This window comes from Peromyscus eremicus, unplaced genomic scaffold (genome assembly GCF_949786415.1).
Source record: "Peromyscus eremicus unplaced genomic scaffold, PerEre_H2_v1 PerEre#2#chr22_unloc_1, whole genome shotgun sequence".
NCBI lineage: Eukaryota > Metazoa > Chordata > Mammalia > Rodentia > Cricetidae > Peromyscus > Peromyscus eremicus.
In genome coordinates this window covers 7,399,657-7,415,602 of record NW_026734286.1, presented here as the reverse complement: position 1 = coordinate 7,415,602, position 15,946 = coordinate 7,399,657, and the positions used below count along the sequence as shown (strand labels likewise).

At 41.3% G+C, this 15,946-nt stretch overlaps 1 protein-coding gene and 1 pseudogene across 1 annotated transcript in view; one reads left to right on the top strand and one right to left on the bottom strand.

The window, feature by feature from the left end:
• The window catches only part of LOC131900701 (zinc finger protein 260-like), a 409,697-nt gene that overhangs the window by 120,697 nt on the left and 273,054 nt on the right, over positions 1 to 15,946 (bottom strand).
• On the top strand, positions 3,616 to 14,642 carry LOC131900405 (zinc finger protein 431-like; annotated as a pseudogene).

The following is a 15,946-nucleotide window of genomic DNA, read 5'->3' as shown; positions in this document are numbered from 1 at the left end:
GGTCATCTACTTCCATCCACCTCTCACATGTGAAATGGACTCCAGATATATACTCTTGTCAATCAACAGCCTGCTTCCCCACCTGACTATTCCTGAGGGTGGAATCTTCCCCTTTCTCTGTCTTGGGACTCCCCTCCCAGAGTGACAAGGACTGTGGACCTAAAGGTTTCAAATGGACACCCAAGAAACAAATTTTCCCCTAACCTCCTCAGCTTTATCTTCTGTTGCTAATATGTGTCTCTTCCAGCAGATTTCTAAGCAATCAAATGCTGCAGACTGCTCTAACTGCTGCCTGATTTTCTATCAACAAAAGGCTGGGATGTTAAATTTCAAGCTAGGATCAAATGGCTGAGGTGACTATTTATCATACCAAATCAGGATTTGGTCACCAGTTTCTCCCAGAATCCTTCAGGGATTATGGCTGGCATACTGAATCCCCTACCCTGAGTTCTTCTGCCCGGAGGCTGGGCTATCCTTCCCCCAGAGGCTCTTCCATATGTAGTTTAGACATTTTGGTTACTTGTCACTTGTATGTTTGGCCTCCTGACTGCTCCACCTGGTTCCCATTTCTTCCCTTCCCCTCCCACTCTCTCCACATGACCGAGCTCAGTCCGGTCTTATCCACTCTAGACTCCCTCAGATATCCCTGCCTCTGACTATGCTCTCCCAAACAACTACAATAAACTTTCTCCTCCGCCATACTTAGGAGCAGTCATGTCCTTTTCTTTTTATTCTTTTTCTCATTCAAGCACACCCAATGATACAGTTCAAAATTATGAAATTTGCTCCAAAATTAGTTCATATACCATGAAATTAAGCATTCATTTAAGCATTAACTAAAGGATCAGGAGAAGAGATCTGAGTTTCAGTCAGATCCTGTGAAAGGACAAGTCCCAAAGGTCCATGGCTGGCCTGAAAGTCTAAAGGTCTAGAAACAATTCGGTCTTTGTGGCCAAGATGTGTCTATAGCATGAATCTTAAAGAGTCTTATTAATAAAGTCAGACCTGAGGCAGGTATTGGGGTGAACACTGGAAGATCAGAGAGACAGAACAAGCCACAGCTAACCTCACCTGGCCAACTTCTCAGCTAATCTTGTTTCCTCAGACTGGAAGCCTCTGAGTCCTCATATCCGAATGGCTCTCAGCTGAACTGTGCTGCTTGAAAGCCTGAAAGCTTAACCAGCCAAATGCTTCTAGTTTCTGGTCTTCACACCTTATATATCTTTCCTTTCTACCATCACTCCCTTGAATTAAAGGCTCGCTTTCTGGGATTAAAGGTGAGAGTCACCATGCTTGGCTGTATCCTTGAAAAGATGGATTTCTGCCTCTGGAATGCTAGGATTAAAGGGGTGTGCTGCTACTGCCTATCCTCTATGTTTAATATTGTGGCTGTTCTGTCTCTGATCCCAGATAAGTTTATTAGGGTGCACAGTGTTTTGGAGAACACAATACCACCACATTTGTCCAGCAGAAAATTCTCTCTCTCCCCTTTCTAAAAACTCTTTGACAGGGACTTTATTGCCAGAGTCCAGCTCTGTTGAGGATCAGGTCCAAAAGTGGAGGTGTGGAGTTTGCTGTGGGATGTTCTGTATAGCAAATATGTTACTAATTAGTCAATAAATAAAACACTGATTGGCCATTGGCTAGGCAGGAAGTGTAGGCAGGACAAGGAGGAGAATAAAGCTGGGAAGTGGAAGGCTGAGTCAGAGAGACACTGCCAGCCGCCACCATGACAAGCCGCATGTGAAGATCCTGGTAAGCCACGAGCCATGTGGCAAGGTATAGATTTATAGAAATGGATTAATTTAAGATGTAAGAACAGTTAGCAAGAAGCCTGCCACGGCCATACAGTTTGTAACCAATATAAGTCTCTGTGTTTACTTGGTTGGGTCTGAGGCTGTGGGACTGGCAGGTGAGAGAGATTTGCCCTGACTGTGGGCCAGGCAAGAAAACTCTAGCTACAGGAGTTGGTGAGGGAAGCAGAATGAGAGGATCTGAGGCTAAATCTCAACAGCTGTTTATTTCATTAGTAACTGTGCAGAATTACTAGAAGTCATGCAGAGTGGAGCAGACCTTTAATCTTAGCGCTCTACAGCAGAGGCAAACTTTTCTTTATGATTTTTAGGCTAGTCTGGTCAGCAGATCAAGTTCCTGTCCAGTCAGGGCTGCAGAGTGAGACCCTGATAAAGAAAATGAAACAATAGAAGCATGATGTAAAAATAAGTATTCTTAATTTGCCTTACTTATTTTCACTAAGATGCAGAAGTAAGAGAAAACAAATCTGTAGACTGTAACACGAATCTTAAAAGGTCTTATTAATAAAAACAAAGCCAGAGCTAAGTATTGGGGTGAACGCTGAAAGATCAGAGAAACAGAACAAGCCACATCCAACCTCACCTTCCAATTCCTCAGCTGATCTTGTTTCCTCAGACTGAAAGCTTCTGAGTCCTCATGTGAATGGATCTCAGCTGAACTGCTGCTAAAAGCTAAAAGTTTAAAAAAGACTCTAGTTCCTGGTCTTCATGCCTTATATACCTTTCTGCTTCCTGCCATCACTTCCTGGGATTAAAGGCATGTGTCACCATGCCTGGCTCTTTCCAGTGTGGCTTTGAACTCACAGAGATCTGGATGGACCTCTGCCTCTGGAATGCTAGGATTAAAGGGGTGTGTGCTCTCATTTTCTGGCCTCTATGTCTATCTAGTGGCTGTTCTGTTTTCTGACCCCAGATATGTTTATTAGGATGCACAATATATTGGGGGACACAATATCACCACAGTAGACTCCTATGTCAAATGGACAATAACATATATTTATTATTTAAATAATTAAAAGTATATAAATTTATGTATTTATTATGAGTTAAATAAATATATAAATAATATTTAAATAAAATAAATAAATTTATATATTTGTTTAATTTATAATAAATATATAAATTATATATAATTTAGTCATTAGAGTATTGAGGCTCTCTAGTAAATATAGATATAAGTAAAAAGCTCACTCTGATCCTGTAGGGTTTACTTCTCTAAATCTTGTATTTATATTGATGGGCCTTTTCTACAGAACAACAGTTTAAGAGAGTGCATATTAGTGTATAGGTGTTTTTTTTTAATCATATATATTTTTTTTTTTTACAAAAATGAAAATCATAGCACGTTTTCTACAACATGCCTGAGGTATTGATAGCCCAGAAAGTGGCAGGTTTCCTTTTTCCTTTCTCAGTTCATAGCAAAACCTAATTCCCCAGACAAGAGTCCTCCTGAGGGCAGGAATAGTTCAGGGAAGACTTTGCAGTCCAGCACCAAGTTCTGCATCAATGTCAATCTCTGCAGGTCTGGGGCAGTTCTGTGCCTGGGGTGAAAGTCAGGACTGCCAATCCGTGGGTTCCCTCTCTTCACAGCACTGTCCCTTAGGAAGCTGTTTATATCACTCAGGCCTCAGTAGTCAGTCAAGACCTCCAGATGGACTGCCAATCAGAATGGGGAGGGCACTTCCGCTCTGCCCTGCAGGACTGTCTTTGGCTCAGTGGTTAGAGGTGGATGGATCTACTGTTCTGCAAGCTGGGCTGTGACTGGGAGCCACAAGGCCAGCCGGTGGGCAGGGAATCCACCATGGTGAGCGAGGGGCCACCGTCCCACGTGGGGAGAAGCCGGGGGACCCAGCGTGGGGTCCCACCGGTGCTGTGGAAATGGCGTCAGGACACAGTGTCTGATGTGATTCCCTTTGGTCCCCTGAGGTCCCTGCAACTCCCAGGCAGAAGCGGCACCGCTGAGTGATTTTATCACTGGGGTTTGCACCTTCACAGAGCATGGGGGTGTGTGAGCCTTTGTGTGGAAATATCCTAGTCACCATGCAAGGCATGGTGATCATGGTGATCATTTTTTCATTTCGTTCAGTAAAAAATGTGGCCAGGGAAGGCAGATTTGCTAACTTGCAGAGCCCTGGTCACTCTATTGTCTCCTAAAAGTCCTGCACTTGGCACTGAACATTCAGGTGTAGGATCCATCTGCAGTTAATTCTGTGCAGGGCGTAAAGTCTGTGTCATTAAAACATTTGCATGTGGATGCCATAGTGGTTCATTTACCTGTGTCATTAAGGCCAGACTTACTGTGATTTCTGGCCTCATGTGGTAAAATTGAATTTATATTTATTTTGTTTTTATTTCTAAGTGTGCTTTCATGTAGTGTTGATCTCTTTATTCTTTCCCAGACAGTACAGTCTTTTTTTTTTCTTTTTTTCCGTGAGATAGGTTTTCTCTGTTAGCCCAGGCTGTTCTAGAACTCACTCTGTAGACCAGGCTGGCCTCAAACAACCAAGTGCTTCCATTAAAGGTGTGTGCCCCCACCACCGCCCAGTTCAGTGCAGTCTTTATTGCAATTTTATTCAAAGTTAGAAGTCAGATGGTGTCACAGTGTTTTTATGTACTGTTGATTCAGTCGTGTGTTGATCAATTTTTCCTTCACGATGACATTTTCTCATGTTGTTTTTGTTTCTTATGCAATTTAATTTATAGCATAAATTGTTAGACTTTAATTGAACTTTTGCTGTATCTGTAGCTCCAATTCTGCATTGTCATAATATAATATTGATGTAATAGACACATGGTTGCTTTCTACTCAAGGTTAGTCCTGCTCCCTGCTAAGGAAGCCCATCCTCCATTAGGCACAGTTCCCAGTGGGGTCCCCAAGTCTCCATGATTAAAAGTGCATGGTTACACCCTTTCCTTAAAAAGACTCTTTAATTAGGTTTGCAAGTATGTAGGAGGAGATGGTCCTTGTGTCTAGGCAGGTAGGCCCCATGCAGCTAAGGAACAGAGGAAAGAATTCCATGACCCCAACCAGAGACAGCTGAATCCATCCATGAGTTTCACCAACTGACTGTAACAGTTAAAGCCAGTTGTTATCATCCAGGTCTTTCACCTTCTCCTCGGTCCCCAGACACAAGATGTTGCTTGGCCCCATTTTCTCCCACTTGAGTTTGGTCTGGGCTGCGATCAGACAGATTTGTGACTCCTCATGTTTGGTGGACTGAAGACTTTTGGGTTTAATATGTTAAAATGTTTAAATCAGTGGTAGTGTTGCTTGCTTTTAATCCCAGCACTTGAGATGCAGAGGCAGGCAGATCTGTGAGTCTGAGGCCTGCCTGGTCTACAGAGTGAGTTCCTAGGACAGCCAGGTCTGTTACATAGAGAAACCCTGTCTGGAAAAACAAAAACAAACAAAAAGAGTTGCCTTGGTCATAGTGCTTCACAGCAAGGGAAGAGTCAGTAAGACAGGTTATGTAGTATTTTGTTATATCATTTCTATATTCTCCACATGTCCTGGGAAACCAAATAAGGATAAATGAAAGAGTACTGTGCTATGGAATATTTTTTTAACTGGACAAAGATTTGTTACCTTTGTTTATGATGCGGAATATTATCTTATGTGAAGGTGTTATAGTTGTATCTGCTACATTTGTTTAATGATGTGAGGATGTGTTACATTTGTTTATCCAGCATTTGTTTAATTATGAAGAGATGTGTTGCTGTTTCACTTTGCCTGTCTAAGGCACCTGGATGGTAAATAAAAAGCTGAATGGCCGCTAGCTAGGCCGAAGAGGGATGCACAGGGCTGGTGGGCAGATAGAATAAACAGGAGCAGAAATCTATGATCCAAAGAAAGAGAGGGAAGAAGAAAAGAGAGAATGAGGGAGAAAGAGAGGGACACACCCAGGGCCAGGAGTCTGGCAGCCCCCAGCCAGACATGGAGAGAGCAGGAAAGATTTACAGAAAGAATGTATCTGCATAAGGCAGATAAAGAGAAACAGGTTAATTTAAGTTGAAAGAGCTAGCCAGAGATGAACCTAAGGTAGGCCGAGCATCCATAACTAATAATAAATATCTGTGCCATGGTTCGGGAGCTTGCTGGTGTCCCCCTAAAAATGCCTGATACATTTGGTGTTTCAGTGTGGGGCATGGAATTTCCACATACATCCTGAGAAAGCTGAAGAAGAAGTAAAAAGAAAACAACAAAAAACCGGACACAGCTCCTTTAAGAGGTTCTGCCGTACAAAGAGCATTTAAAGAGCCCTTTTCACCTGTGGACATTCAAACAGTGTTGGACTATCACATAATAGGGGATCTTTGAAATCATCCTAAATGCAGTTTGCATCGTGGTTTGACTCGAGCCTGTCATGACCTGTGTCTAAATGTTTAGGGTTAAATGAAAAATCTTCCAGGTAGTGTGCTGACTTTGAACATTTGTCTTTGGTGTGAGCCTTCATTGGTGACTTACAATCACGATTGTGACTTAGAGTCACTATTGGTGACTTCTCCTTAGGAGAAGGAGCCTTTCTGGAGGAATATAGTCTCACCACATTTCTTTGTTTTGTTGAAATTGAGCAGCCCCCTTCCTTCTCCTGTAGGCATGCCATCACCAACAGTACAGACTTCATTCTTAAATAATGTAAGGTAAAGTAGAAGCAATTGCTTTTCCTTGCCAATCCATATTTCTTGCTTGATATTTTTATGTTTATAATTTTGGCAGATTCAATCAGTTTTTTGTACATGTCAGGCATTTGCTCTTGTTCAGAACTTTACCCCTGTCATAACTTTTGAACTTTGGCATTGGTGTCATTTTTCAGAGCAAGAATGCATTCATTCATGAAATTAATAGTGATCTACTAAATCACTGAATTGTCGATGTGTAATATTGTCCCTACATTTGTGTATGTTTTTACACTTTCATATTGTTTTCAAATGTGTTATCTTATCTGCTAACCCATCTGTCTCTACTCCCACCCTTTTGGTGTTTGTTTTACTGTTTTAGGATTAGCATTTACTTTACTAATGTTCTTGAGAGCTCGATGATCTGTCAGACAGCAACTTAATAAAAATGCTTTGCTTCTAGGAATTATTAGCCTTATAGTTCAATAGACAATTGTACAGCTGGCGTGAATATTTCAGTCTATGAAGAAATTCTGAGTGAGGCCTGAGTGCTTCTTGTTCTTTTTTGTTAGAGACAGGGTCTCACTATGTACCTTTGGCTATCCTGGCAATCTCTCCATAAACCAAGCAGGCTTGGAAATCACAAATTTTACCTGTCTCTGCCTCCCGAGGTTTGGGATTAGAGTTGTGCACCACCCACCCTTATTGTCTGTCCGTTCTTGAAGTTAATAAATTTGATAAAATTCTGCTGATGTATACTAAATAGTGTTACTCTGTTTGCATGTCTCCCTGTATATATTCCTAGGCATTTCTCCTGCTGTGCCATATTCTATTCTTTAGGCACTGAAATGGAAGGTGTCATTCTCTCTTGATGTTTAATTTCAAAATGAATTGGTGACTGCATTTGATATTTACTCACCCATGTCAAGAATGTATCAATCACACAGAATTATGTAAATATATTCTCAATGAAGTGTACATTTACAATGCAGTCAGTCTCACCGTTTCTATTATATGCATATATGGGATACTTTAGGATGCAGTGACCTATGAGGATGTGCATGTGAACTTCACTCATCAAGAGTGGGCTTTGCTGGATCTTTCCCAGAAGAGTCTCTACAAAGATGTGATGCTGGAAACCTACTGGAACCTCACTATTGTAGGTAAGAATGTGAGCTTTCTGTCAGTTTTTAACTTAAGGGAAGAAGCCTTTCTTGGAGATTGGTGCTCTCCTATAGTTTTGAATGTTAAAGAAGAAAAATTCTGGTGAATATAGCAGGCATTGTTCTAAGGTTCATGAAAGATAGTAATTTCAATTGTTCCTAATTTCAAGTAATATATCACATTTTCTGATACTGTACTTTAGGATCCAAATGGGAAGACCTCAATATTGAAGAACATTATCAAAATTCTACAAGACATAGCAGGTAATTTTTACGTGCAAGCTGATATATATGTATGTCTGTGATAAGTACTGGATTCCTGGTTGCTGGGTTTCTCCATCACTGATGCAATAAGTCAAATCAAACCAAATTAATAAGTCCAGATTTAATAAACAGAACATAGCAAAGCAGAGCACTCCAGGGGCTCTCAAGAAGGCATGAGACAGAACAGGAGAGCACCCATGGCAGATCTATGGGCCAGGTCTTAAATAGCCAGTAGGCATGGGCATGGTCCCAGGCATCTCTGGGGCAGGATCTGCCATTGGTGGCTTTCTTGAATGAGGCCCACTCTGCTGGAGATTCTAAACATCCCAAATTTTTGGGTATATATGGGTACAGGTTCAAGTTTGTGTACTTCCTGCTAGCATGGGACCATGTGGGTTGAGGGGAGTTGGGAGTCAGGTGGGCCCATGCTCAGCAGGGGTATGGGTGGAGAAGCATTTGGATAGCTGCCATCCAGGAGACCTCATGCATCTATTCTTGAGGAGGCAGAGAAAGCAGATTCCTAGGAGAAAAAAGAATAGCTTTTTATCACTGGCCTTATGAACAGGGATAGCCATTGGTAATAGGAAGACTGCCAGAAAGAATGCAACTGAGAAGTGTCCTGGTTGTACAAAAGAGTCAAGGGTGAATTAGTGAGGCATGAGCGCAGATATGCCCTTAATTGGGACATCTTGGAGAACAAGGTTTCAGTTGCTGGGTAGGTGCCCACTTGTGCCTGGAGAGGTGGTACCAGCAGTGAAGTCCCAGGAGCTTGGGGAGATGGCATGCTAAATCTAGGGATGATGTTTTCCAGGAGTACTGGAGCCATAGCATCTGCTATTTTTCTGGAGGTTGGGAGAGCATCTATCCTGTAAATGTGTCAATAAGAGTTAAGAGATATGGAGCCATTTTATGAGCAGGCATGTGGGTGAAATCTACCTGTTAGTATTTGTCCAGTTGGCATCCTTGTTTGGTGGTTGGCATCCTCAGAACTGTTCCGGGAGCTGGTGTATCTGTAGGGCCCCCTGTGGGTTTGGCCTTGGCCCAGGCAGGAGGAGTGAACCTACAGAATATGCTCAAAAATGGGTGGGGTCAAAAATAGGCTTTGGAAACAGAAATTAATTTCCATTATGTCAGACTTCTTTATGAAGTAGAACAGCCCTTTTCCCAGGAACCTTCAGGTGTCTGTAAAACTGCTGGAACAGATTTACATCTTGGTGTCATAGTACAAAGCTATGGCTTTGGTTAAAAGGCATGAATGTTTTTAAGTCTAAATTCACCGAAGAAAGGAGGTTGTATGAGTGAAGGAGGAGGGAGTTGAACATGCCTCCAGGGTTCTATATCCTCTCTAATGCTAACCTACCTCTAAAAGCTGGACCAGTAAAATCCACAGAAATTTAAGGGCCCCTGAAATCTGTTTGTAATCAATTTTGTATCAGTTTGTCAAAACTGCATTTATCAAACCTAAAACTTTGAACCTCTGAAGTTATATCTGAAACCAGTTTATCCTGTACCATGGAGTCTGTGAATGAGGCACACCTGTCTTTATTTTTAACAGGAAATGTACTAATGAGCTACTAAGGTGATTGTTGCCTTGGGGATTGAGGGTGCTGTTAAACTGGCAAATCTATTAGTACCCTGGTCATCAAACATCATGAGATCTGAGAAGGATAAGTAAATAAGCAGGAGTGAAGGAGCTTTCCAGTTACCCAGGCAGTCCCAAGTCTCTCCGTGGTCACTGGGCGACAAGTCCCAGAGGTAGCACTTGTTCAGATGCCGAGCACAGAGGATCTGACAGATTCTTTGTGGAGTAGAAATTTGGGGAGATCGACCTACCTGTCTTGGCAGAGTGGGACAATTGTTCCCCCAATGCTCCACCTATTCATAGTCTGGACATGATCTCAGCAGCAGTTAAAGGTGTAAAGCAGCTTTTCACTTTGTGTCTGACTTTTTTTACTCTTGAGGCAAGGGTCCAGGTGGAAGTTCTTCTGTGGCCATCCATCTTCTTGGAGAAGATACAGGATGCTTCCAGGAGTTGGCATGCCTCTCATAAAAAGCTTTTATATTAAATGCCATATTCTCAGATCTCAGAGTGTTTGAGAATTAGGGAATAAATCTGTTAGGTATATCTAAACTAGACAAATGTTGTTTAGGTTTAACTTTGAGGGCATATGTAAGTTAAGTCTAAATGTACAGTTTACCCAATTAGTTACAGCTTATCAATGTTAGTAAAAGCCAGAAGATTCAGTCTGTAGTTTTCAGTGGTGATCCTAAGATATACCAGGCTATACCAAGTATTAACATTGCTGACAATTTATATTTCAATATCAGTGGTCAAAACCATCATTGTTTTAAATTCTGTTTAATAAACCTTGTTTTTAGGACAGGACAGAAATTATCCAACAGAAATATATCCTAACCCGAGTTATATTGGAGACCTAATGTCTCCTTGGTGGGGTCAGTCCAAGTGGTTACCCTTATTAAAGATGGTGGTGAAGTATTTCTTTAACCTCAATGAAAATGGCAGCTGGTGATGTTCTTCAGAACAGTTTCAATCTGTAGTCACAAGCCTTACAGATTTTAAAACATACCCAATTAGCAAGACACATTCAGGACACATAAACTCAGGCATTCAAAACTAGTCAGAAACACACCTCTGTGGCCACACCATTCACACATTTCCACCACACATAAAAAGTAAACAGGATCATTAACAGAAACAATTTTTTTTAATGAGGCTCCTCTCAGGTTTGGAAGCCTGATACCCAGAACCCAAAGAAGTTGCTGCAGAGGGAAACTGAAAAAACAGAGTAGCAGCACATGCTGCCCTGTTGAGTAAGTCAGAGCAGCAAGTTGAGAATTTTGGAAAAAGAGATTTTTAGGAGGGAGGAAGGTGTAGCAGAGTGTATTGAAGTAGAACAGATTTAAGGGTGGAGTGGGCAGGTATAATTTTAGGGGTGGGGAGTATGGGAACAGTGACCCCTCTGGGCTGCAGCGAGGTGGTGGCGGTGGTGTGGCAGCGGTGGTGGGGGAGGTGGTGGAGGTTAGTGGTGGTGGTGGTGGTGGTGTGGTGGCAGCAGCATCTCTGGTGGGAGGGATGAAAGAATGAGGGAGCAAACAGTCAGACAAACAGGCTGGAGATATTTATGCCATAGTTCAGGGTGTGAGAGCAGACAGGACCAAAGAGAATGGATGTTTTACAGGGAGAATCCTGGTGTGACTGGATCATATACCAGGAAAGAGAGAGGCAGGCAGACAGACAAACAGAACATGGGAGGGAGAGGAATAAGAGCATTAGAATCACAGTGTGGCCGAACTACACGCTGGGAACAAGATGCAGAGTAACAGGGAAGAGAGAAGAATGGGGGCAGTATTCTTGCAGCCTCAATTTGGAGGAGACAACCCCAGAATTTCTGGGGACAGAACTTGGACTCAGCAAGTACCCATTCACAAGCCATTTGCTGGGGATGTGGTTGTGAGGGCAGGTACACAAATCACATCTGGGAGCTGTGTGTGGGGTGGACTCTGGTGAAGTCTCTCTCGCACAGGGGAATTCCAAGGACATTGACTGTTGCTCCCTGAAACAGGCTAGAGTCACCTAGCACTGCAGTGGCTCAGCAGGCAGTCTAGAGGTTGGAAGAGGTCCTGGACCTCTTAAGACATTTTGGTTTGGGAATGGGTGGCTTACTGAGCTGTTCATTCAGTGTGGCAAAGGTGGAGTGGGGAGAGAGAGTGAATGGCCTTCCACAGCCACACCACATGGTTGTGGAAGGACTACTCACCCTGGCCAGTGCACCACAGATAAGTATTGGATCTCCAGTTTGTGGGTTCCTCCATCACCAGTGCTGTAAACCAAATCAAACTGAATTAATAAGTCCAGTTTTAATAAAAAGGGCAGGGCAAAGCAGAGCAGTCCCAGGTGGCTCTCAGGAAAGCAGGAGACAATTCACGAGAGCACCCATGGCAGATGTATGGGCTGGGTCTTAAATAGCTGGTAGGCATGGTCCCAGACATCTCTGGGGGAGGACCCATGGATGGCAGGCTTTCTGCAATGGGGCTGCCTGAGCAGGAGATTTCAAACAGTTTGAAAAAATGTTAATGTGCCCTGAACTTTTAATGTAAAGCAGCTGTGTAAATAAGCACAGCTTTGTGATGGTTATTAAATTGTCACAACACCATGTACTCCAATGTCAGGTAGCTGATCACTGTTTGCAAAGCATTCCTTTAAGGACGAGACAAGGAAACAATGCCATAGTAGATGTCACAGTTTCAATCATAGCCATGTGAGAGGCATGTTGTTGAACTGTCCATCCAATTGCCATCATGCCTTCCAATTATGATATCATTGATGAGGGCATTAGTGTATGGCCAAGACCTTTTAGAAGCAAAGCTTTGGTATTAAAGCTAGTGTTGCTCATATACTTGTAGTGAGTGATTTAGCATAGTTTAGTGAGAGGAGCACTGTATGAGAGACCAAGAGGTTGTCTTGGTGTAGAAACATGAATCTCTATTCCACATCTGTATGACACACAAAACATTCGACTATGGGAATGCAATGTTAAAACCCTTTATTTGTTATCTTCCTTTAGCCGGTGTGTCATCTGTCACTCTGGATACAATCCATGTGAGCATAAGGGAAATGGAAAGAAGCATTGTAGTTCTTTCTCTCTGAGAACAACTGGAAGATATGTGGTAGTCCCCACTATGAGAAGACATGATGACTGTGATACAAGTTTACAATTAACTGGTTTTCCAACTTCAGTGGGAATTCATCAAGAAACTCTCATTGGAGAAGAATCTTATGAGTACCAGAAATATGGAAATTCATCTCTCTCTACTGGTTCACTTTGCACATGTAGTGTGGCTCACAGTATAAGAAAATGTCATGAATGCAATCAGTGTGGTCAGACCCTGAGTTCTTCAAGTTCTCTTCAAAGATGTGAAAAAGCTCATGTGGGAAGAGAAAATAATAAATGTGAGTCATCTACTAAAGGCTTCAGGCTTGACAGGCATCGTCAAACACACCAAAGAACCAATAACCAAGAGGCTCTCTATGAATGTAATCAACATGGTAAAGCCTTTATAACTGATTGCTCTTTAGAAGTATACCAAAGAATTCATTTGGAAGGAAAACCCTATGAGTATAATCAAAGTTATGAAGCCTTTGCATATTACAGTCTTCATCATCAAGTACATAGAATTCAAACTCGAGAGAATCAATGTAGTAAAGCCTTTGTACAGATGAGTGATCTTCACAGACATGAAAGAATTCATACTGGAGAGAAACCATATGTATATAATCAATGTGATAAAGCTTTTGCAGAGACAGGAAATCTTCAAAGTCATGCAAAATTTCATACAAGAGAGAAACCCTATTTATATAATCAATGTTTTAAAGCCTTTACAGGAAAGAATAGTCTTCGAAGTCATGAAAGAATTCATACTGGAGAGAAACCCTATGAGTGTAATCAATGTGGTAAAGCCTTTGCACGAAAGAGCAATCTTCAAAGTCATGAAAGAATTCATACTGGAGAGAAACCATATGAATGTGATCAATGTGGTAAAGCCTTTGCACGGAAGAGTCATCTTGAAAGTCATGAAAGAATTCATACTGGAGAGAAACCCCATGAATGTAATCAGTGTGGTAAAGCCTTTGCAATGAAGAGTTATCTTCTCAGCCATCAAAGAATTCATACTGGAGAGAAACCTTATGAATGTAATCAATGCAGTAAAGCCTTTGCACTGAAGAGTAGTCTTCAAATTCATGAAAGATTCCATACTGGAGAGAAACCCTATGAATGTAATCAATGTCGTAAAGCCTTTGCAAAAAAGAGTTATCTTCTCACCCATGAAAGAATTCATACTGGAGAGAAACCCTATGAATGTAATCAATGTGGTAAAGCCTTTGCATTGAAGAGTAGTCTTCACAATCATGAAAGAATTCATACTGGAGAGAAACCCTATGAATGTAATCAATGTGGTAAAGCCTTTGCAATGAAGAGTTATCTTCTCAGCCATCAAAGAATTCATACTGGAGAGAAACCTTATGAATGTAATCAATGTGGTAAAGCCTTTGCACAGAAGAGTAGTGTTCAAAGTCATGAAAGAATTCATACTGGAGAGAAACCCTATGAATGTAATCAATGTGGTAAAGCCTTTGCAAAAAAGAGTTATCTTCTCACCCATGAAAGAATTCATACTGGAGAGAAATCCTATGAATGTAATCAATGTGGTAAAGCCTTTGCATTGAAGAGTCATCTTCACAAACATGAAAGAATTCATACTGGGGAGAAACCCTATGAATGTACTCAATGTGGTAAAGCTTTTGTTCAGAAGAGTAGCCTACTATGTCACGAAAGAATTCATACTGGAGAGAAACCATATAAATGTGACCAATGTGGTAAAGCCTTTGCACAGAAGGTTAGTCTTCAAAGTCATGAAAGAATTCATACAGGAGAGAAACCCTATATGTGGTAAAGCCTTTGCAACAAAGAGTTATTTTCTCACCCATGAAAGAATTCATACTGGAGAGAAACCCTATGAATGTAATCAACGTGGTAACGCCTTTGCATGGAAGAGTCATCTTCACAGTCATGAAAGACTTCATACTGGAGAGAAACCCTATGAATGTAATCAATGTGGTAAAGCCTTCATACAGAAGAGTAGCTTCCTAAGTCATGAAAGAATTCATACTAGGGAGAAACCCTATACATATGACCAATGTGGTAAAGCATTTGCAAAGAAGAGTAATCTTCACAGTCATGAAAGAATTCATACTGGACAGTAACAATGTAATCAATGTTGTAATTTCAGATGTGAGGTGATGTGAGCTGCCATGTGGCTGTTGGAAACTGAATTGTGTTTTCTACAAGAGGTACTTGCTGGAATCCGGTGTCATAGGAGTTCAGGTCTCAAAGAAGAGATCAGGCATCAGTAGAGGAAGGAGACTGCCATGATCTGAGCATGAAACAGTATATCTGCTGCTTTATTGAAAAACAACTACACATTTTATGCTGTATAACTGAATCTTAGTTTAGACTCAAGCAGGTTAAAAACAGACTTTGTGATTCCAGGATAAAAGCAGCCATCAACCTCATTACAGCATATTTCCTGTTGCAAAAAGTGATAAATTCAGCAAGTATCTTAATGCTTTTCTGGATGTGATCCCATTGTTTATTTTTCATAGTTGCTTTCATCCTTGGAACTAGGTATATCCAGTTAGTAAATCATTAAGTTCTCTATTTTTGGTGTAATCAGGGGGACACAATGGGGCTTCTTGTGTGGGAGTAGGCAAAGTAATGACATTGTGTGGTTCCATGGTGGTGGGGATTTTTTCCAAGAATTTTGTTTAAAGAGACTGCCTTGCCTATGTATATGTTCCCATCCTACAGTGTAGCCAGCAAAATAAATTTCCCACAGTAAAAGGCATAAGGAAACTCCATAACATATAGTGAGAATTATTAAAATTGAAATAAAAATGATGCTGGAGAATTAAGATCGGCAATGAGGAAATGCTGGAACTTTGTCAAACAGCAATGGTCACCGTGCAGTCCATGCCAGGTGGTAAACTGCTAAACAATTTCTCATCCCTTTTTATTTCTTTTAAGATTCATTTCATTATTGTTATCTTTGTGTGTCCTCATGAATAATACAGTTTGAATTCAGATGTCAGGCTGTGTGACCCAGTTCTTCTTTTCTACCATGTCTGTTCTGAGGACCACACCAGGTCCATCAGTCTTGGTTGCAAGCACTTTTTACCTGCTGAGCCATGCCATGATGAACACTGAGCCCTGATCCTTTTTTCTTAATTGTTGATTTTTTTTTTTGTTTCTTTAAACAGGCTGATGAAGTTCAGGTTTGAACTTCAAACCTTTCTGCTTCCACCTCCAGTTACTGGGATGACAGGTTTTACTACGATGCCATTTATGCAGAGGTCTTGTGTGTCCTGAGCAAGTATTCTATCCAATGACTGCCATCTAATATGAAAACATTGATATAGCCAAGTTTTTCATATACAGGTCTACACCGAACCTTCTAAAACCAAACCAAAACTGCAAACACAAACTTTTGTTAAAATAAACTGGGTATGTG